Source organism: Hemitrygon akajei, unplaced genomic scaffold (genome assembly GCF_048418815.1).
Source record: "Hemitrygon akajei unplaced genomic scaffold, sHemAka1.3 Scf000139, whole genome shotgun sequence".
Classification (NCBI taxonomy): domain Eukaryota; kingdom Metazoa; phylum Chordata; class Chondrichthyes; order Myliobatiformes; family Dasyatidae; genus Hemitrygon; species Hemitrygon akajei.
Window position 1 is genome coordinate 988,657 of NW_027332025.1, and position 24,790 is coordinate 1,013,446.

General features: G+C 41.6%; 1 protein-coding gene and 1 pseudogene across 1 annotated transcript in view; both read left to right on the top strand.

The window, feature by feature from the left end:
* The window catches only part of LOC140723824 (uncharacterized), a 746,760-nt gene that overhangs the window by 610,576 nt on the left and 111,394 nt on the right, over window positions 1-24,790 (top strand). The window lies entirely within an intron of this gene.
* On the top strand, window positions 21,957-23,373 carry LOC140723815 (N-acetyllactosaminide beta-1,3-N-acetylglucosaminyltransferase 3 pseudogene; annotated as a pseudogene).

The window sequence follows — 24,790 nt, forward strand, 5'->3', positions numbered from 1 at the left end:
ACTGAATTGACAACTTTCCTCAGAGTATTTCGCTCCTGTGCAGTAGCTTCACCACTTCCCCCACCCCACCATGTCAAGCGATGTGCAGCCAGTTTGAACTATTTTTACGGTACAGCTGTAGCAATCTGTGAGTCTTTGGTCACATCCATAATCTCGTCAATCTCCTAATGAAATATAACGTCTGCCGTGCATTCTTTGTAACTGCATCGATATGCTGGGCCCTGGATAGATCCTCAGAGATGCTGACACACAGGAACATGAAGTTGCTCACACTTTCCACTGCTGACTGATTAATGACGATTGGTGTGTGTGTGACCTCATCTTACCCAATCAGAAGTCCACAATTAGACCATTGGTCTTACCGATGTATTGAATGTATTCCCGGGATGTATTGTATTGAAGGAAAGGCAAATGAGCTTAGGTCATGGATCAACAGATGGCATTATGATTTTGTCACCATTATTGAGACTGGCTTGCAGAGAACTGGCAGCTCAATATTCTGGGGTTCCGTTGTTTTAGACATGACAGAGCGTGAGGGATTAAAGGGGTAGGGGTGGTTTCACTACTCAGGGAAACTGTCACGGCAGTGTGCAGTAAAGGCAGATGGGAGAACTCATCTAGTGAGGCTTTATAGTTAGATCGGATAAATAAAATTTGTTTGAACATATTAGTGGGTCTGTCTTATAGACCACCCAAGCGTCTGCGGTATTTAGAGGAACAAATTAGTACACGCCAGAGAATATTGCAAGAAACATAATTTGTTATAATTTGATTTTAACCTTCCACATACGGACTGGAACTCTCATACTGTAGATGTACTCATGTAGTTGACAAATGTCCTCAGAAAAGTTTCAGTAATCAGTACATTGAAGTCCCAAAGACTCAAGTGTGACACTTGATCTCCCATTAGGGACTGAGACAGGACAGACGTAACAGAAGTTTGTGTAGGGAAACTGTTTACATCTGGTGATCACAATGCCATCAGATTCAAAGGAAGTATGGAGAACGATGGCTCTACTCCGTGGTATTGAGGACCTGGTATAGAAAAAAAATACGTACAAAAAAGCTGGATGAACTCAGCAGGTTGGGCAGCATCCGTTGAAAGGAGCAGTCAACGTTTCGGGTTGAGACCCTTTGTCAGCATTAAAGAAGGAGGGGGCAGGGGCCCTATAAAGAAGGTGGGGGGAGGGTGGAAAACCAATCAGAGGAAAGATTAAAGAGTGCGGGAGGGGGAGCAGGGAGGGGATAGGCAGGAGAGGTGAAGAAGGGATCTAAGGGGAAAGCACTATGGGTAGTAGAAGGAGGCAGAGTCATGAGAGGTGATGGGCAGCTTGAAGAGGAGACAGAGTGAAGGTGGGTTGGGGAAGAGAGAGGGAGGGAATTACTGGAAGTTGGAGAATTCGATGTTCAAGAATTCGATCCTTCCTCTGATTGGTTTTCCACCCTCCCCCACCTTCTTTAAAGGGCCCCTACCCTCTCCCGCTTTAGTCCTGATGAAGGATCCCAACCCGAAACGTTGACCGCTCATTTCAATGGATGATGCCCGACCTGCTGAGTTCATCCAGCTTGTTTGTACGTCTTGATTGACCACAGCATCTGCAGTGTACTTTGTGTTTAGAAAAAAAAAATAGATGCATAACCGGTGCAGGCAGGTAGGAAAAAATTCAGGTACTTATGGAGTTGAGAAAATGCAAGATAAGATTGAGGAAAGAAACCAGGAAGGTTATAGGGTGGCATGACGTTGTCCTAACAGACAAGGTGAGGGATCATACAGATGTTTTAAAAGCAAAAGGATTTCAGGGGACACAATTGATTGTCTGGATTATCAGAATGCCAATGTACGCATGGAGCCAAAACAGATAGAGGAGTTCTTCAGTGGATTTTTGCTTCTGTGTTTACTCGTGAAAATAATCTATAGAAGTGAGACAAAGGAGAAGTGAGGCCACGGATGTTATACAAATTACGGATGAGTAAGTGTTTTGGGCAAATTGGGCAACCTCGAGTGTATAAATTCCCAGTGAGTGAGAAGTTCAGTCCTTCAACCACGATGTAGGTGGATGCAGAAATTGCAAGGATGTAACCGTTATGTTTAAATTATGCTCAAAGACAGGAGAGCTACCAGAGGACCGGAGGATAGCTAATTTTGATCAACTATTTAAAAAAGGCTCCAAAATTAAACCAGGAAATTATAGGCCGGTGCACTTGACATCAGTTGTCTGAAGACATTGGAAGGACTGGATATAGGAGTATTTAAATAAACAGGACTGATTACGGATATCCAACATGACTTTGTGTGTTCTAGACAATCTATTGAGTTTTTCAAAGAGGTTACAAGGAATGTTACCAGGAAAGTTGATGAATGCAAGGCTCTAGATATTGCCTACATGGACTTTAGCAAGACATTTAGCAAGGTCCCGCATAGGGTGTTGACCAATAAATTTCATTCTCTTGGCATTCAATTTGACTTAGTAAATGGGAGTAGACATTAGCATAGAGGAGGAAGGCAGATAGTGGTAGCAGATGGTTGCCTCTCTGACCCGCGACTTGTGGATTTCCAGAGGGATCGGTGCTGATATCCGTTGTTGTTTGTCATCTATATCATTGATCTCGATGATAATTAGATTATCCGGATCAGCAAATTTGCGGATGACACCAAGGTTCGGGGTGTATTTGACAGCGAGAAAGACTATCGGAGCTTACAGCGGGATCTGCGCCAGGTGTAAAAATGTCTGATAATGGCAGATGGAGTTTAATGCAGGCTTGTGAGCTGTTACGCTTCAGTAGGATCAACCAGGGTGGGACTTACACAATGAAGGGTTCGGCACTGAAGGGTGCGGTAGGACAAAGGCATCCGGGAATATGGGTCCATAATTCATTGAAAGTGGTAGCACACCTAGATAAGGTAGTAAAGAAACCTTTGGCACACTGGGCTTCATAAGTTAAAGTATTCAGTACAGGAGACTACATGATATAAGACAGTTATGAGGCCTAATTTGGAGTATGTTTGCAGTTGATGTCACCTACCCACAGGAAAGATGTAAATAAGGTTGAAAGAGTACAACGAAAATTTACAAGGATGTTGCTGCGATTGGAGGACCTGATTTATAAGGGAAGATTGAATAGGTGACGACTTTGTTCCTTGGAACGCAGAAGATTTGGGGGAGATTTGATGCAGGTCTACAAAATCATGAGGGGTATAGACAGAGTAGTTGGGGTTGAGGGATGAGCCTAGTGAGAGTTCGGTTAGGAGACAGAGGGGAGTGAGGCTCCCATTTTTAATCGGCAAACAACTCCCCCCTCCCCCATGCTCATTTCAATCAGTGCTTCACTCCCTCCCTCGGTAAAACCTCTGCCCATTTCAATGTCTGCAGTGAGATGCTGAAGATGTTCTATAGGTCATTTGTTGAGAGCGCCCTCTTCTTTGTGGTGGCGTGTTGGGGAGGAAGCATTAAGAAGAAGGACGCCTCACGTCTTAATAACCTGGTAAGGAAGGCGGGCTCTGTCGTGGGCAAAGTACTGGAGAGTTTAACATCGGTAGCTGAGCGAAGGGCGCTGAGTAGGCTACGGTCAATTATGGAAAACCCTGAACATCCTCTACATAGCACCATCCAGAGACAGGGAAGCAGTTTCAGCGACGGGTTACTGTCGATGCAATGCTCCTCAGACAGGATGAAGAGGTCAATACTCCCCAATGCCATTAGGCTTTACAATTCAACTGCCAGGACTTAAGAACTTTTTAAAAGCTATTATTAATGCTTTTGGAGTTAGTGATTTAGATGCATATCATATTATTACTGAGTTAAGTATTGTATGTAATGAGTTTTTGCTACAACAAGTGTATGGGACATTGGAAAAAAATGTTGAATTTCCCCATGGGGATGAATAAAGTATCTATCTATCTATCTATCTATCTATCTATCTATCTATCTATCTATCTATCTATCTATCTATATATCTATCTATCTATCTATCTATCTATCTATCTATCTATATATCTATCTATCTATCTTTAAGAGAAATAAATTCGAAAAGTATTTCCGGCGGGGTGTGGAATGAAACCCTGGGCGAGGAGGGTTCTTGTGACAATAGTTGTTCGGATGGAAATGCAAACATCTCTTCCAGTTTTTTTCCAGTTAGTGGAAATATATAGTCGAACGTGTTTGCTTTAATTTCAGCAGAAATGCGGCTCCCGGGACCTGAACAGGCGAGGGAGGTTTGAGCTGAAACTCTATCCATGTCAGGCAGACTTTCTTACACAAAGGGCGGAGTTCAGACCATCCCAGAACCCGGGCTGGATCAAATCCGCAGCCTGGGACTCGCTGAGTTAAACAGAGAAACTCCGCCCCACTGGTTGCGATGAAAGAAAAAGGAGAGATCCACACGGAAACCCGGACAGAAAGGTTAACGCAGCCTGTTTGTTTCCCTCCTTAGGGTTGCTACATTGACCCCACTCCCGCCTCTTCCCGCTGTCAGACCCGTCCTGAGCCGGTGAGACTTAGTGTGACCCCGACTGCGGCAGTCCCGCTCTACCCCGGCTCACCCGGCCCTGTCCATCTGTAATGAGCGACGGACACATCACAGCCGAGTAGCCTCGGGAGCAGCAGCTCAGACTCAACTCTCCGTACAGGGTGAGCACACCGGTGCAGGGCCATTGTTGGTCACCGGGGAAGTCGGACTGTGATTTGCTGGGACCACACAGAACGCCGGCCGGTTACAACATCAGAGGTAAGTGTTGTCTAAGATTCTGCACAACTATTCAGCGTTTAGAGCGAGGCTCGGCTTTGGTCGATATCGGGAGTGAATTACTGTCCAAATGGATTAAGAGAAACGACGTCTTTGCCGTCAACCAGAAATATTCTCCTGGGTGATTTCTACTGAATGTGAGCAGAAAGCATCTTTCACCCCGGTAGTGAGATGTGAAATATCCCATAGGGCCCGGTGAGACCCGTCACGGATCTCTCTCAAACAAGAGAAATCAGCAGATGCTTGAAATTTGAGCAACACAAACAGAATGTTGGAGGAACTCTACAGGCCAAGCAGCGTCTATGGAGAAAGGAACAGTCGACCTTCGAGACCCCAGCTAATGGATTTTAGATCGCGTCATTGGTTCTATCGCTCTTCCCTGTACCACAAAGAGTTAAACTTTCTTCACGCTTGAATGACAGTGTTTTCACTGGAACACTGGAATTTAGAAAGATGAGAGGGGTTCTGATTGAAACATATAAGATTATTAAGGGATTGGACACGCTAGAGGCAGGAAAAATGTTCCCGATGTTGGGGAAGTCCAAATCGGAGGCCACAGTTGAAGAATAAGGGGCTAGGCCATTTAGAACAGAGTTGAGGAAAAACTTTTTCACCCAGAGAGCTGTGGATCTACGGAATGTTCTGCCTCAGAAGGCAGTGGAGGCCAATTCTCTGGATGCTTTCAAGAAAGAATTAGATAGAGATTTTAAAGACAGCGGAGTCAAGGGATATGCGGAGAGGGGAGGAACGGGGTACTGATTGCGGATGATCAGCCATGATCACATTGAATGGCGGTGATGGCTCGAAGGGCCGAATGACCTACTCCTGCACCTATTGTCTATAAAACTGTACCGTCCGGCATCAACAAACATTCCACTCTCAAAAGCAGTGAGATCACACGTCCCCTCCATCGCGATGTTTGTTTGAGACAGAACATACCCTGTGCTAAAGAACAAGACAAGGAGAGGCTCGCTGATAAGGCTGTGGGTTTAGTTAATGATTACCACCAGGAGCTGACTGAACATTAACCAGGGTGTGTTCATTACTTACAGAACCCGTAACACATCCTCACTGGGACAGGGTGGTATCAGAACCTGGAGCCGCGGTACAAGTTAAGAAGCTCTATGTACTGAAATATAAACATCACAAAGGCAGTTAGCCACTTAAATGAGACTGAGAACTTATTTGGCTGTTCAACAATTGGACTGTAGCGAATCGCTTTTGAAAGAATTAATAATTCCCTTCAGCTAATTGAATGCATCGACTTCCTGTGCACGTCCCGGGGGAGACCGGTGTAGTTGGAGGTGTTATCGGAAACGCCGCAATTTCAACCCAGCTCCGAATCATCAGCAAAGGCTCGGGAGGTGCGTACTTCCCGCATCTCGGAACTGTCCCCGGGCTACTGCTTGCAGAAGCAGGAGGCCGATCCGTCCACACTCGGGGATTTACCGATCCCCAACCGAGGGAACTGAGGATTCGCTTTGCTTATTCCATCGCAGGCGGGATCGACACTATCTGTCTGCCTTTTACGACATTTCGGTAGGTAGCTGCTGGGAGAGGGCGAAATTATGAGAATTCCTCACACTGCAGTTTATAGCCGGGGTGTGGGGCGGAGGGAAGGGGTGTAAAGAGGTGATGGTTCCATTATCTAGTCGGTTGTTGGGACCTGTTGTGGATCACCGCCTGCAGTGTTGATTCCCTTCTGTCAGAAGTGTGTGGATAGCTGGGAGATCAAAAGAAGGTTTAACAGAGAGACGTCTGCACTGTGTGAGTTGTCCTGTGAGGAAACGTCTGTGATCTTGACTTTTTTCAGTGATTGAGAAGCATTCGACATGACCTAAGTTTACAGGGTGGTGTACACGTTGCAGTTTTTTAAAAATAACAATGTACTTGATTGTATCCGTAGTAGTTTGGTAAAATCTGTGGGGTATTTGCTGAGAAATAAAGTAACCTGCGGCGTCTTGACAGGGACGTCGACAAAATAGTTCCTGTTCTGGCAGGAACTGAAAGCAGTTGAAGACAGTCTCCCTCCTCTTCTCCCTTCTGACCCCCTCTCTCCGCCCTCTCCCCCTTTCTCACACCCACTCTCTCCCCCACACTCCTCCACTCTCCCCCTCTCTCCCACTCTTCGCTCCCCTTTCCCCCCTCTCCCCTTCTCTCTCCCCAGCTCCCCTCCTCTCCCCCCTCTCTCCCTCTTCTCCCCCTCTCTCTCCCCTCTGCCCCTCTCTCCCCATCTCTGTACCCCCTTCCCCCTTCTCCCCCTCTCTCTCCTCGCGTCTCTGGAATGGCCTCCTCAATATTCAGCAGAAGCAGATTATTACAATTAATTCTGTAATCTCTGCATTGTAAATATCACTGCCAGGTGCATGTCTGTTTTCCTTAAAAACACACACACACACACAGTAAAAAGCATCCATGTCCGTAATGCTACACAGTTTTAAAGACGATATCGAACAGGATAAACACTGGAAATTCTCTCCTGACGAGGGACGTATTGAAACATCACAACGTTCCCCACCCAGTACGGTCTCTGTGTGTACTTGGTGCCGAGCTTCTGTTTCTGTTCCAGCGAATCCGAGTATCTGAACTTAGTGGGTGTAAACAGTAAGTGAACACACCGTGAGCGAGATTCAGTTGATAACACACATATAAACCTGGGCTTCTCATCAGTCAGCATGTAATTCCACACCCTGCTCCACAGCACATTATATGACACAAAAGCTGATTCAAGCAAATGATTCTACTGGGCTGTTCGGTCCAGGCTTCCTATTGTGCCTCAGTGCCCGGTGACACAGATTACATCCAGTATCTGTCCACAACTCGATCTGCTCCAGGGAGCAACCGCGACCCGCATCCCGGCTCCGTTCAGTTCGCGTCACAACACTAATTCATTGCAACACGCTCAGAATGCTGGAGAAACTCAGCGGGCCAGGCAGCATCTATGGAAAACAGGACAGTCGACATTTTGGGCCGAGACCCTTCGGCAGCACCGCGTTGCGGAACACCTGCACTTTGTCTGCCAGAAAAAGCAGAAGCTCCCAGTGGCCAGCCATTTTAATTCCACTTCCCATGCATATTCCGACATGTCAATCCCTGGTCTCCTCCACTGTTGTGGTGAGGCGACATTCAGACTGGAGGAGCAACACCTTATATTACGTCTGGGTAGCCTCTAACCTGATAGCATGAACATTAATTTCTCAAACTTCAGGTAATAGCTCCCCCCACTTCATCATTCCCCATTCCCCTTTCCCTCTCTGGCCTTAACTCTTTACCTGCCTATTGCCTCTCTCCGGTGCACTTTTCTTTTTTCCTGGCATTCTGCCCTCTCCTATCAGATTCGCACTTCTCCGGCCGTGTATCACTTTCACCAATCAATTTCCCAGCACTTTCTGTCATACCTCCCCCTCCCTGTTTCACCTATCACTTTCAGCTTCTTCCTCCAACCCCCTTCTCTCTCCTTCTAGCTCTGACCCAACATCTTTCTTTTTTTTTTGTTTTCTCCAGTCCTGCTGAATGGTCTGGGCCCGAAACTTCGACTGTACTCCTTTCTGTAGATGCTTCTTGGCCTGCTGAGTTCCTCCAGCATTTCGTGTTTGTCGTTTGGATTTCCAGCTTCTGCAGACTTTCTCTTGGCATTAATTTATTGTATACTTGGGGATCAATTTATTTTCAGTCTTAAAACGGTAGTGACAGCTAAAGGCAAAGATCGCTGTGGGCTTATTGGAAAGACACAGCAGCAGGACGGGCAATGTGAATTCGGGTGAAAAGTTATGCTTTTGGAATAATATTTTCTTTTGAACTCTGGACCTTCAATTTCACCAGATTTAACTGTGCTTCCACTGCCTGGAGCTCCACTGATCGCAGAGTCAGCCCTTTTATAAAGCAAATTTCAACATTTGTCCACAATGGGGCCAGTAAAATAATGGGCAAGGCGGCAACTGTGTCGAGATTACAATCTGGAGATAACCACGCCCTAAAGAGTACAACAAGACAAGAATATATTTAACCTTCATATTAGTGTTCACTTGCCAGAGATCAGTGACCTGATCAATCAGATAAAATTATCACTAATGGGTCTATTTGCGTTCCTCCCGTTCAGATCCCTGAAATTTGCCTCAAGGGGGTGGGGGTGGTGGTGCTATCTTTACCGAATGATGAAAACCCCTTTAACATTAAATTCACTGGATGTGTTTTTGTCAGCCAGAGGATGTTGAAGTGAGATTTAATAAAATTCACATGCTGAATTTACTGTGACCGACCCAGTTCAATTTGTGATCTCAGCGCCTTAGCCCTGCCTCTCACCTGTAACATTTCACTCACATGTCCTTCAAGGACCATTACACTGCAAAGATTACAGAATTATTTGCAATAATCTGCTTCTCCTGAATATTGAGGAGGCCATTCCAATGAGACACTAGACCCAGAGGGCAAAAAAACAACTCAACTGTCTACAACTGGCGATAGCCAGTTTCAGTTCTCCCACAACAGAGCCTATTTTGTTTACGTCCCTGTCAAGACGCCGCGGGAGACTTTATGTCTCTTCAAAGACCCCACTGATTTAACCAAACTGTTATGGATGCAATCAAGTACATTGTTTTTTTTTAAAAAGCTGCAATGTTTAAACCACCCTGTAAACTTAGGTCATGTCGAATTCTTCTCAATCACTGAAAAAAGCCAAGATCACAGACGTTTCATCACAGGACAACTCACAAGATGCAGATCACTCTCTGTTAAACCTTCTTTAGATCTCTCACCTACCCACACACTTCTGACAGAAGGGAATCAACACTGCAGGCGGTGATCCACAACAGGTCTCTACAACCGATTATATAATGGAACCATCAGCTCTTTAAATCCCCTCTCCCCTCGCTATAATCTGCAATGTGGGTAGTTCTCATAAATTCACCCTCTCCCTGTAGCTACCGACCGAAATGACGCTTAGGATGGACAGATAGTGTTGTTACGAACCCCGTAACTGGGTCACTTACCAGCAAAGATCCTTGAGGTCCTTTGGAATGTGTCCTGGCCTTTGAGAGGTCCTTTGAAGTCTGATGATACGATTTTTAACAGTATTTATTAGTAAAAATGCACAATAATAATATCAATGCAAACCTACAGATAATATACGTCGTCAATACTAAATCTAAAAGTGCGGGTATAATAATAATCAATAAGAAATAGCTCTATCGTTGTTTAGGGGATAGATGTATTGTCCGATGGAAATATAACAGTCACTCAGTTCATGCAGGCTGCAGCCTTTGTTTGGAGAGAGAGAGATTTGGAGAAACTTACCAATTCCTTTTATGATTTCGATCCGTCAGAGTCTCGTTAGTGTGGCCGTTCACTTGTGGCCTCTCCTTTAGCTAAGCCGTTCTTCCGTGGTGAGCCCGCCAATCCCAGGCAAGGGAAGGACGCACACGAGACCCCACCGGCTGTCGCTATTAAACGCTGTCACGGGATTCCTAGCGTTTCCCCTGGTGCGTCTAAAGGGGTTGTTCCCCAGACCCTCTTTTATCCTTACTCACGGGGTCTCAGATGTCAATCAGGTTGGGATGATGCAATCCCTCAACCAGACCACTCTGGTCGTCCCCTGAGGGCTTCAATGAATAGTACAGTACTCAATACACAATTCCGTCTCCAAGAGACAATGGCCGTTATACGTGGCTTTGTCTCGCTGAGGCCAGGACACATTCCAAAACCTTGTGGATTCTCTCTCATTTCCTGGGTCCCAGACCCGAATTAATAGCGATCTTGCGATTCTCAAAAAGGAGGGGGCGACTTTGTACCCTTCGGCCCCTCAGAGTTGTGGCACGTTCGTAACAGTGTAGATCACGCCAGCGAAAGAATAAACAAAGCGAATCCTCGGTTCCTTCGGTCAGCGATTAGTAAAGCCCCGGGTGTGGAGAGGCCGGCCTCCTGCTGGAAACAGTAGCCCGCGGAAAGTTCCAAACATCTGGAAGCTAGCTCCTTCCTAGCCTTTGCTGTTCATTCGCAACTGCATTGAAAGTGCGACGTTTCCATTAACACTTCCAACTACACCAGTTTACCGCAGGGCATGCACAGGAAGTTGATCTAATTAGTCAAAGGGAATTATTATTTCTTTCAAAAGCGATTCACGTACAGTTCTACTGTTGAACACACCAATACGTTCTCAGTCTCATTTAAGTGTTCACAGAAGTGGGTGACTGCCTTTGTGATGTTTATATTTCAGTATATAGAGCTTCTTACCGTGTACCGCGGCTCCAGGTTCTGTTACCACCCTGTCCCAGTGAGGCTGTGTTACGGGTTCTGTAAGTAATGAACACACCTTGGTTAATGTTCAGTCAGCTCCTGGTGATAATCATTAACTAAACCCATAGCTTTATCAGCGGGTCTCTCCGACTCCTAGTCCTTGGAACAGGGTACGTTCGGTCTCTCAGAAACATCAGAATGGGGATGAAATGTGATCTCAGTGATTTAGAACGTGGAATGTTTGTTAACGCTAGACGGCGCAGTTTGTAATATCGCAGAAACTGCTGATTTCCTGGGATTGTCACCTTCAACAGTCTCAGTTTGCGGAGAACAGCACAGAAAAAAAGTAAGGCTGCGGCAGTTCCGTGAGCAAAAACTCCTTATGAATGAGAGAGATGGAAGGGAAAAGGCTAGACCGATTCTATATGTCAGGAAGACGACAGTATCTCAAATAACCACGCTACAACAATAGCGTGCAGAGAGGCATCACTGAACGTGTAACATGTCGAAGACTGGACTGGGCGGGTTACAGCTGTAGAAGACCACGGACATACACTCAGCGGCCACACTATTAGGTACAGGAGGTGACAGTGAGATGTACTTCAGGAAGTTTTATTTCAGATAGTCTTAAGATACACTCTGTCTTTGCGCAAGGTAGCACAAAAAACATACAGCGAGAAAAAAATAAACAAGCGCCGAGTTCTTGATTCCGTTTCCAGTGAATCTGAGCACTGAATTCTCTGGGTCCAAACAGTGAGTGAGTACACCCTGCGGAACGTTCAGTTGAGATCACGCTCAGCAACCCGGACCTCACACTAATCAGGATGTAACTCCACACCCCGCTCCCCAGTGCTTGAACTAAAGGACACGAAACCTCAGTCAGGCAAATGGTTGTATTGTGTTGTTCGGTACCGGCTTACAATTGTACTTCGGTGCACCGTGACAAAGATTACATACAGAATCTCTTTCCAATTCAGTCTGCTCCAGGGATCCTGTTTCCTTTCTGTTGGTCTGATCGAATTAATTTATTTAGTTCTGGATCAATTTATTCTCCGACTGAAAAATCCAGTGACAGCTGAGGGCAAAGTTCAATATGGGTTTATTGGAGAGACACACCAGCAGGACGGACTCTATCAACTCTGGTTGGGAATATATTTCCTTGTGAACAGTGGACAGTCGCTTTCGCCAGATGTGACTGTACCCCATCTGCTGCAGCTGCACTGATATCAGAGTCGGACCGTTTATAAAGCAATCTTCAATATTTGTCCACAATGGGGCCATTACAATGATGGGCAAGGCAGCAGCTATGTGGAGATTGCAAACTGGACATAGCCACAGCCAAAAGAGTACAACATATTTCACCATCAGATTAGTGTTCACTTACTGGAAATAAATAACCTTATCAATCGGATGACTTTCATGACTACCGGGTCTATTTACATTACTCCCGTCGGTGTGTTACTCCGCTATCACCATTACTTTACAAATACCTGAGCTGTTTAAAGAAGAAGAAGTGCTGGCGCTATTAAGGATAGTGGATAAGTCTCCGGGACCTGACAGGATATTTCCCCGGACTTTGAGGGAAGTTAGTGTAGAAATAGCAGGGGCTCTGACGGAAATATTCCAAATGTCATTATAAACGGGGATGGTGCTGGAGGAATTGCGTATTGCTCGTGTGGTTCCATTGTTTAAAAAGGGTTCTAAGAGTAAACCTAGCAATTCTAGGCCTGTAATTATGACGTCAATGATGGGTAAATTAATGGAAAGTATTCTTAGAGATGGTATATATAAATATCTGGATAGACTGGGTCTGGTTAGGAACAGTCAACATGGACTGGTGCGTAGAAGGACATGTTTGACAGATCTTATTGAATTTAAAAAAAAATATTTATTACATTTTTAGAAATTTACAAAGAATAAATGTGGTGATAAAATAGTAAGAAAAAGAAAAATAATATTAACACTCCCCCCTACCCTTAACCCTCCCCCACCCTTAACCCTTGTCTAAAGAAAGAAAGAAGAGAAAGATTGCTTGGATACCGGAGGATCCCCACATGCTCCATGAAGTTCAAAATAATTTTAATATTTATTTTTACTTTCCCCAATTACTTTATAATTTTATCTTCAAAGGATCTATGTATTTAATCCTATCTTTTGTAGGTATGGGAGCCAAATTTTCAAAAATATATCATATTCATTTCTTAGATTGTATGTAATTTTTTCAAGTGGAATTCAACTATGTATTTCATTATTCCAACGATCCATAGTTAAATATAAATCAGATTTCCAAGTAATTGCCAATGCAATTTTTATAATTTTTTTCTGATACTTATTCAATTTAAGTTTCGGTATTGTCCCTTCAATGTATCCTAATAAAAATAATACTGGACTACGTGGGAGTTGTACTCCAATAATTTGTTCCAATAAAAGTCTTAGATTTATCCAAAATGGTTGAGTTGTAAAACAAGACCAAGTAGAATGTAAAAAAGTACCAATTTCTTGATTACACCGAAAACGTTGGTCAGACATATTTGAATTTAATCTATCTATTTTCTGTGGTTATATATAATTGATGTAAAAATTATATTGTATTAATCTAAGTCGAACATTTACATAATTTAACATACTATCAGAACATAATCTTGACCAGCTTTTTCCATCAATTTTAACATCCAAATCAGATACCCATTTTTGTCTTGATTTATGAATTACTGATTTAATTGTCTGTTTTTGAATCAAATTGTACATACAAGATGTAATTTTTAAAATTTTTACTTTTTGAATTAATATTTCTATTTCACTAGGTTTTGGCATCAACATTGTTTGACCCAGCTTTTCTCGTAAATAAGCCTTCAATTGAAAATAACAAAAAAGAGTGTTCTTTGATATTTTATATTTATTTTTTTTAATTGATCAAACGACATCAATGTACCTCCTTCAAAACAATCACCTATATATTTAATCCCCTTTTGGAACCAATTATATAAAAGTTTATTATCCATTGTAAAAGGAATAAGCCTATTTTGAATTAAAGTTCTTTTTGCTAATAAAGATTTCTTTATCTCATCGTCCATATTTACCTTATTCCATAAATCAATCAAGTATCTTAATATAGGAGATTCTTTTTATTTCCCATATCCATTTGGATTCCCATTTATATATATATTATCTTCTGGTATGTTTTCTCTTATCTTATCTAATTCTATTCTAATCCATGCTGGTTTTTCTTCATCAAAAAAAGACGCAATAAATCTAAGTTGATTTGCTTTATAATAATTCATAAAATTTGGAATTTGTAACCCTACTAAATCAAATTTACATGTCAATTTTTCTAATGATATTCTTGACATCTTTCCTTTCCAAAGAAATTTCATTACATATTTATTCAGTTCTTGAAAAACTTCTGAGGTAATTGTATTGGTAAAGTTTGGAATAAATATTGCAATCTAGGAAATATATTCATTTTTACAGCATTAACTCTACCTATTAATGTTATTGGTAACATCATCCATTTATCAAGATCCTCTTTTATTTTTTTTTTAATAATGGCAAATAATTTTGTTCATATAAATTTTTTACATCATTATCATCTCTAATACCTAAATATTTTATCCCATTTATTGACCATCGAAATTGAGTTACTAATCGACATTGATTATAATTTCCTTTGGTAAGGGGTAAAATTTCACTTTTATCACAATTTACTTTATACCCTGATCCTTTCCCATATTCTTCCAATCTATAAGATAATCTTTGCAAAGATTGCAATGGGTTTGTTAAATAAATCAAAACATCATCAGCAAATAAATTAATCTTATATTCTTCTTGATTAACTCTAAAGCCCCCAATGTGTGAATCTGTTCTAATTAATTCAGCTAATGGTTCTATTGCCAATACAAATAAAGCAGGTGATAATGGGCAGCCTTGTCCAGTTGACCTCGTTAAGCAAAATGGTGTTGAAATCTGACCATTTGTAACTACTTTAGCTTGAGGATTAGTATTTAAGGTTTTAATCCATTGTATAAAAGATTTTCCTAACTCATATTTTTTCAAAACCTTAAATAAAAAATCCCATTCCAATTTATCAGATGCTTTTTCTGCATCCAAAGCATCTGCCACACTCATTTCCTCTCTTTTTTGTGCCAAAAGAATTATACTAAGTAACCGGCTTATATTATCCATTGATTGTCTGTTTTTAATAAAACCTGTTTGATCCATATGTATTAATTTTGGTAAATGTTTAGATATTCTGTTAGATAACATTTTTGCTATTATTTTATAATCTGTATTCAACAAAGAAATAGACCTATATGATGTTGGCTTTAAAGGATCTCAATCTTTTTTTGGCAAAACAGTTATAGTCGCTGTTAAAAAAGATTGTGGGAGTTTATGCATCCTTTCCACTAGATATACTTCGATAAAAGGAGGAATTAATCAATCTTTAAGTTTTTTTTATAAAATTCAGGAGGAAAACCATCTTCTCCTGGGATTTATTACTCTGAAGTGATCCTAAAGCTTCTTCAACCTCTTTTAATGTAAAGGGCATATCTAATCCTTTCTGTTCTTCCAAATTTAATTTTGGAAGGGTTATTTGTGATAAAAATGTATCTATCTCAGCAATCTTATTTTGTGATTCTGATTGATACAGTATAATTTTTTTTTAAAATTTCATTAATTTCTAAAGGTTTATAAGTAACCTTATTTACACTTGTTCTAATTGCATTTATTGTTTTAGAAGCCTGTTCTGTTTTCAACTGCCAAGCAAGAATCTTATGTGACCTTTCGCCTAATTCATAATATTTCTGTTTAGTTCTCATAATTACTTTTTCTGTACGATATGACTGAAGTGTATTATATTGTAGTTTTTTATTAACAAGTTGTCTTCGTTTTTCTTCCGTCATATATCTTTGAGATTCTTTTTCTAACTTTATGATATCTTTTTCTAATTGATCTATTTCTGCCAAATATTCCTTCATAATTTTAGATGTATAATTTATAATCTGACCGCTTAAATATGCTTTCATTGCTTCCCATAATACAATTTTATCCTCAACTGAATGTAAATTTGTATTAAAAAAATTGAATCTGTTTTTTCATGAAATCACAAAAATCTTGACGTTTAAATAAAATTGAATTAAATCTCCATCTATAGATCGATTCCTCCTTATCCATCATTATCATTGTCATTATCAAGGGGGAATGATCTGACAGTATTCATGCTTTATATTCCACACTTTACACTCTCTGGAATATTTTTTGATAATAAAAAAAACAATCCTTGAGTAAGTTTTACGTCTATTTGAATAAAATGAATAACCTCTTTCTCTTGGATTAATTTTTCTCCATATATCAATCAGGTTTAAATCTTTCATTAATGATAAAGATAGTTTTATTACTTTTGATTTTGTAGCAACTTTAGTTGACCTATCCAAAACTGGATCTAAACAAAAATTAAAATCTCCACCTATTAATATTTTATCATGTGCATCAGCCAAGTTCAAAAAAACTTCTTGTATGAATTTTACATAATTTTCATTTGGTGCATGAATGTTCATAAAAGTCCATAATTCTGAAAAAATTTGACAATGTATAATCACATATCTCCCCACAGAATCAATTACTACATTTTGTATTTTAATTGGTAAAGATTTATTAACGAAAATTGCAACTCCTCTCGATTTTGAATTAAATAAAGCTCCAAGACATTTCAAACCCAATCTCTCTTTAATTTCTTATGTTCTGTTTCTGTTAAATGTGTTTCTTGTAAAAAAGCTATATCGCCTTTCATTTTCTTAATATATGTTAAAACTCTTTTTCTTTTCACAGGTCCATTAAGTCCATTAACATTAAAACTTTAAAAAATTAAGTAAATTAATCATTCACAATACCTTGGGAACTCTTTAAAATTCTCCATGTTACTATGACTCTCTCCCCAACCATCCAGGCAAAAAAGAAGAAAAATAGAGGAAAGGTAACTAATATATAAGAAAAAAATCCCAAAATACCCCCCACTAATGTTGCGAATAAAAAGAACACAACATTACCCCCCCCCCCCCCATTTTACGGGTCATGGCAATCGCCATGATTGTACACGTGAAACTCGCAGCCATCGATCAGGAGCTCCTCCACCTCCCCCGCAAAAAAAAAGAAAATATATTAGTGAAGAAAAAAAATAATTAATGTCTCTACTCCCAATTAATACTCAACTATTTTTTTTCCTTATAAATGTCTGTCAAGTCCAACCTTGTTTCAGTCTTCATCATTAGTCCACTTCATACCTATAATTCTTTACTCCTCTTCGTGGACATCAGGTAATTCTTGTACAAATTTCTCTGCTTTCCGGTAGTCAACGAAAAAGCTTCTTTCTTCGTTACCAAGGAAAATGACCAATTTTGCTGGGTAGCTCAATAAAAATTTATAGCCCTTTTCCCATAAAGATTTTTTCACTGGATTAAATTCCTTCCGCCTCTTCAGAAGATCGTAACTTATGTCTGGATTAAAAAAAAATCTTTTCCCTTCTATTATCAATGGCCCATTTCTCTTTTTAGCACCTTGAGTAGCTGCCTTCAAGATCATTTCTTTATCTTGGTACCTCAAGCATTTTATCAAAATTGATCTTGGATTTTGATCTTGCTGAGGTCTTGGTCTTAAAGTTCTGTGTGCTCTTTCAATTTCAATTACTTGGCTTCCTTCTTTCATTGCCAAAATTTTCGGAATCCATTCTTGAAAGAATTTCATTGGATTTTCTCCCTCTGTACCTTCCATAAGACCAACAATTTTGATATTATTTCGTCTACTTGAGTCTTCAAGCGCATCTATTTTTTCCAACATCCGTTTTTTTATTGTTCAGGCAAGATTATTGTCTTCTATCTTATCTATTCTTTCAGTATTTTCTTCCAATTTTACTTCCATTTCTTTAACTTTATTATCCATCTTCTTTTGTTTTTCCACCACATTATCGAGTGTATTCTGCATCCTTCTTATAGCTTTTAATTTATTCATGTTATATATCAGGATATCTTTTATGACTCCTTTAATCTCCATTTTCTTATCCTCTTCATCTTCCTCTGAATTTCCCAAAGAGTCTGACTCCACTTCCGATATAATTCCAGTTTCCCTTCCAGCCGTAGTTGGGATTTGTAGTTTTGTTACTTTTGCTGATATCTGTTCATGCATACTTGTTTCTTCGCGCATCCATTGTTCTTGCCGTTTCTTTTAGAGACCGCCGACATTGCTGCAACTTCCTGTCCCGCATCATCAGAAGTGCCATGCACTTCGCCGTGAGGAGATCCAACTTGAGTCCGAGGCTTCGCCGGTACGGTTAGGCCTTTTTCCCCGCCGATTTGCGCAGTCTTCGAAGTGGTAGCTTTCTTCTGTTTCGGTTTAGGAGCCATATCAAAAGATAATTCTGAGTTATTTATAAATAGTTTCTAGTAGATACTTGTTAACTCTTCTTCATTTAAACCTTATTTCATTACTTTTTACGAGGGAGCTGGATTCCCAACGTCTTGATCCTACGTCATCACGCGACGTCCCCAGATCTTATGGAATTTTTGAAGAGGTTACGAGGAAAGTTGACGAGGGTAAAGCAGTGGATGTTGTCTATATGGAGTTCACTAAGGCCTTTGACAAGGTTCTACACGGATGGTTAGTTAGGAAGGTTCAATCGTTAGGTATTAATATTGAAGTAGTAAAATGGATTCAACAGTGGCTGGATGGGAGATGCCAGAAAGTAGTGGTGGATAACTGTTTGTCAGGTTGGAGGCCAGTGACTAGTGGTGTGCCGCAGGGATCTGTACTGGGTCCAGTGTTGTTTGTCATACACATTAATGATCTGGATGATGGGGTGGTAAATTGGATTAGTAAGTATGCTGATGATACTAAGATAGGTGGCGTTGTGGATAATGACGCAGGTTTTCAAGGCTTACAGAGAGATTTGGGCCAGTTAGAAGAGTAGACTGAAAGATGGCAGATGGTGTTTAATACTGATAAGTGTGAGGTGCTACATTTTGGTAGGACTATTCAAAATAGGACAATCATGTTGAATGGTAGGGCATTGAGGAATGCAGAAGAACAGGGTGATTTAGGAATAATGGTGCATAGTTCCCTGAAGGTGGAATCTCGTGGATCGGGTGGTGAAGAAAGCTTCTGGTATGCTGGCTTTTATAAATAAGAGCATTGAGTATACGACTTGGGGTGTAATGTTAAAATTGTACAAGGCACTGCTGAGGCCAAATTTGGAGTATTGTGTACAGTTCTGGTCACCGAACTATAGGAAAGAGGTCAACAAAATAGAGTACAGAGAAGATTTACTAGAATGTTACCTGGGTTTCAGCACCTAAGTTACAGAGAAAGGTTGAACAAGTTAGATCTTTATTCTTTGGAGTGTAGAAGGTTGAATGAGGACTTGATAGGGGTATTTCAAATTATGAGGGGGATAGACAGAGTTGACGTGGATAGGCGTGTTTCCATTGAGAGTAGTGGAGATTCAAACAAGAGGACATGAGTTGAGAGTTAGTGGATAAAAGTTTAGGGGTAACACGAGGGGGAACTTCTTTACTCGGAGAGTAGTAGCTGTTTGGAACAAGGTTGCAGTAGAAGTGGTAGAGGCAGGTTCAATATTGTCATTTAAAAAAAAAATTAGATAGGAACATGGACAGGAAAGGAATGGGGGGTTATGGGTTGAGAGCAGATCGGTGGGACTACGTGAGTGTAAGCATTCGACACGGACTAGAAGGGCTGAGATGGCCTGTCTCCGTGCTGTAATTGTTATATAGTTATATGTGAGGTGGTGGACATTCAGATGAAGTAGAACTTGTACATTGAATGGCAAGGCACTGACAAGTCAGTTCACTGAAAGGCAGGATGGTGAAAAAAAGCGTTCAGCATGCTTGCCTTCATCAGTTATGGTGTAGAGTTTAGGAGCGGGGGATTATTTGCAGTTATGTAATTTGTTGTTGAGACCACTTTTGGAATATTATCTACAATTTTGCTTACCCTGTTATAGGAAGGACGCTGTCAAGTTGGAGAGGGTGCAGAAGAAATTTACGAGGATGTTTTTTGACTAGAGGGCCTGGGTTAAAGTGAGGCTGGCCATGCTGGACCTTTATTCCTTGGAGAATGGGAGGTGACCTCAGAAGTTTAAAATCATAAGGGGTATTGATAAGGTGGATTGTCATTATTGGAGAGTTGGAGAGCACAAAATGAGAGGTCACAGTTGGAGGAGAGGAGGGGAAAAATTGAGAAGAGACCTTGGGGATAACCTCTGTACACGGAGGACAGTGAGTACCCGGAAGAAGCTACCAGAGGAAGTGGTTGAAGTGGGTTCAACTCCAACATTTAACCGGCATTTGGACAGGTACATGGAAGGGAGAGGCTTGGAGAGTTATGGGCCAAACTAGACAACTGGGACTATCAGGGAGGATGCTGTGGTTGGTATGGACCAGTTGAGCCGAAGGGCCTGTTTAGATCGCATTACTCTAGGATTCCATAATTCTACAGTGACACAAGTTGCATCCCTGTGCAAATAGTTTTACTTGTACACATCGTTCTGCTATCAGTCACTGGCGTCTTTTCAGGGCTCCTGGCATCCAAGGCTTTACTCATACACATTGTGGATCATGCTAACTATCTGCCCTGTTCTGCTATCAGTTATCTGTGCTTTCTCTGGGCTCCTGGAGTCCAAGGTTCACTGCTCTTCATGAAGCGTAAATTCCTGCCATAGGTGATGCTGGTGCCGTTTTCCTTTAATAGATATGGGCCTGCGATGGCTTCGCTGTCTTGTCACAATTGCTTACTACTGAATATCTGAGTCGAATTAGCCTTGCCTTTGGGACTAGTTATGCCTTAGTTGCAGCCTTTCATAAAGTGGCTTGACCAATGGATGGCAGGGTGGGTGGGCCACTGCTAATTTAACTTTGAATACAATTCTCTGGTTAAAATAGAAGCAAAAAGCCAAGGTCCTTGAGTATACTTCTCTTTGTTTCTCCTATTGTAGGTTTACATAGACCTGGTTGAAATGCCATGAAAATCAAATGTTTTCAGTAGCTATGCTAACACGTTACCTTCCCTGCACTGCCATATATTCAGTTACTAATCAATGGTCAATAATACATCATCTTCCATAGTATCAGTAACCTGTAAACTCAACCTGAATGGTGAGCGAGCTGGGACCTTCCTCTTTAGAGCAAAGGTGGGGGTGGGAGGTGGGGAGAGGTGATTTGATAGAGGCGTATAGGCTGGTAAGAGGCATAGGTAGAATGGAGAGCCAACAACATTTTCCCAGGGTAGAAATGACTAATATGAGGGGGCATAATGTTATGGTGATTAGAGAAAAGTATAGGGGTTTTTCAGAAGTAGTATTTTTTTTAAAAAAAAGAAAATGGTGGCTGTATGGAATGCACAGCCTGGGTAGTGATAAGGGTAGATGCATCAGTGAGATTTAAGAGGCTTTTAGATAGACACATGGATGAAAGAAAAATGGACAGCTGTTTGAGAGAGTAGGGATCAATTGATCTTGGAGCAGATTAAAAGTTCGGTGCAACATCATGGGCCAAAATGTCTGCATTGTGCTATATTGCTCTATGTCTCAGTTCAGTTTAAGCCCCGGGAGGAGTGATGAGACCTGTGAAGCGAGGTGGAATAAACCCTTTGGAATCATATACCTTTAAGGCCCAGAAAAAAACTATGCGATTTTCAGTTTAATGACAGAGATGGTATCCTATAGGTAGATTTCTTTTTCTGCTGGGATGGAATGCTTCAGGTTAATTAAACTTTCAACAGTGTGTAGGGCCTTCCCTATTCCTTACCTTATCACCATTTTGAGGTCAATATTACAAAGCATTAGTGAAACTCATTACAGTTTAAACTTCCCATTCTTCTCAAGCATCATGTAAATGTAAAGTTTTCTTTGAATTAATCCATTTGTTTTCTCTATTTCAGGTGAAAGATGGGAGGACGTTGGCGATTCTATGAGAAAGTAGTGCTGGGTGTTCTGATTACTCTGGGATTGTTCTTCATGTTCTGGGATAATGACCAACGTCGAGAGACTGATGATGTTGCAGAAACTGTTCATCGCAAAGACCTGCCCAAGGTTGTTACAGCTGATGCAACTAAATCAGTGCTCAAGCCAAAGTGCCACACGAACACGACATTGTTGCACCTGTCCTCATTTCATCAAGAGAAAGAGCACATAAAAAACTTCTTGATGTATAAACACTGTCGAGAATTTAACATGATTCAAAATGTCCCAGACAAATGTGGTGGTCGAGAAGGATCTCAGAATGTCTTCCTGCTCCTGGTGATCAAATCTCACCCTTTCAACCAGGATCGGCGGGAAATGGTAAGGAAGACCTGGGGCAGAGAACGCGAATTCAATGGGGTCCTAATTAAGAGAGTCTTTATCTCTGGTGTCTCTCCTGACCAAAAGGAAAGGAGGAAATTGAATCAGCTTTTAGCCATGGAAAACAGAGAACACAGAGATGTCCTACAATGGGATTTCTTGGATACCTTTTTCAACCTCACCCTCAAACAATACAAGTTGCTGCAGTGGGTCAGTGAATTTTGCCCCAGAGCTAAATTCATCTTCAATGGAGATGATGATGTCTTTGCCAACACCGATAACATGGTTGATTACTTGCTAGGCATGAAGGTTCACCAACACCTGTTTGTGGGCCATCTCGTTTATGGGTTTGGGCCCAATCGCCAGAAGTCGAGCAAGTATTATGTGCCAGAAATAGTGACCACCATCAAGTCGTACCCACCATACGTTAGTGGAGCGGGCATACTTATGTCTGTGTATACAGCTCACATCATTTACCAGATAGCCCAAGACCTTGAACTATACCCCATTGATGATGTCTTTTGGGGGATGTGTCTGGCCAAGACTGGACTAGCCCCACGCTCCCATAGCGGATTCAGGACAGCTGGAGTCAGGGTTCCTTCAACCCAGGATGACTCTTTCAATCCTTGCTATTACCGTGAGTTGCTGCTAGTGCACCGTTTTCGGCCTTTCGAACTGCTATTGATGTGGGATGCGGTGCATGATGCCAATCTGAAATGTGCTCATGCTGCCCAGAAGTCTGCATCCACGAAAAGGACGGCATGAGTCATGAGAGAATGTGACAACTGTTGGAATGTAATGCAGTTTGTAAGCATGTGTTAATCAGTTGTTTATGCAATGTAAGAAGGTTAATTCCGAAATTATATTGGAGTATACATTAATTCATAGAGTTGGTGCCTTTCTACATTCTACAAATGTTTGTAAAGCTGTCAGGTGTCATCACTCAGCCTAATTCTTACTGCACCCATAATGACATTACAATATTGACAGGAGCACCACAATTTAAGTCAATTGTAAAGTTATTCCAAGTGAGCAGTCCTTGTTGCATTGCGTACAGATAGGTACAGCATCTTCACTTGGGGCATTTGTATAATAAGCCACCAATAAAATTTTTACTAACAGTTATATCTGTGTATTTTCTTCTTGCCGTTTCTTACATGTCCCTTGCAAAATGTGAAAGAGACAAATGCATTTCTTGGACTGGAACTGTGAGAACAACAAAGAATCTGGATCTAAAATTGTCTCAGGGTTGGAGGAATAGAGAAACTTATGGTCATCACTTCTGTACTCAAATGTCAGTCTGCGTTGTGTCTCTGTAACTACATATCAAATAGAAGCACACACGCAGGAGATGGCTTTAACTGGTGTATTCACATTGCAGATAGGGAAAGAGATCAATGAACATGTGGGGACAACAGATCAATATGCATCCATAGACGGCAGTCCATATGTAGTGCGAAGGGGAGTGGCATTAGATTTGGCAGGTGTCTTGTCTAAGACAATGTACTCGGTTGCCAGTGTCATGTTGCTGTCATTGACACGGTCATCACTGAGAGGTAAGTCCGGTAGCTTTGACTAGTGGCCAACCTGGACATCGGAGATCTGGAGAGGAGGGAACTTCAATAAGGCTCATTGTCCGAGGGGCAGCTCACGGCAGTGCAATAGAGCAATCGGTGACCAATCAACTAGTGGCCAATCGGCATTTGGGATTGATTAGTAAGAGCAAATTAAAGGAAGGTTGGACAAACCCAGTGGCCGTCGTCTGAGTAGAAACATAGAAAACCTACAGCATAATATGGGCCCCTCGGCCCACAGAGCTGTGCCGAACATGTCCCTACCTTAGACCTACCTAGGCTTTACCCATAGCCCTCTTTTCCTAAGCTCCATGTAACCAGCCAGGAGTCTCTTAACAGACCGTATCGTTTCAGTCTCCACCACCGCCGCCAGCAGCCCATTCCACGCACTCACCTCTCTCTGTGTAAAAAAAAAACTTACCCCTGACATCTGCTCTGTACTTACTTCCAAGCACCTTAAACTATGCCCTCTCATGGTAGCCATTTTAGCCCTGGGGAAAGCCTCTGACTGTCCACATGATCAATGCCTCTCATTATCTTGTACACCTCTATCAGGCGACCTCTCATCCTCCATCGCTCCAAGGAGAAGAAGGCCGAGTTCACTCAACCTATTCTCATAAGGCATGCTCCCCAATTCAGACAACATCCTTGTAAATGTCCTCTGCACCCTTTCTATGGTTTCCATGTCCGTCCTGTAGTGAGGCAACTATAACTGAGCACAGTACTCCAAGTGGGATCCGACCAGGGTCCTATATAGCTGCAACATTGCCTTTCAGCTCTTAAACTCAATCCCACAATTGGTGAAGGCCAATGCACTATATGCCATCTTAACCACAGAGTCAACCTGTGTAGCAGCTTTGTGTGTTCTGGGGACTCGGACCCCAAGATCCCTCTGATCCTC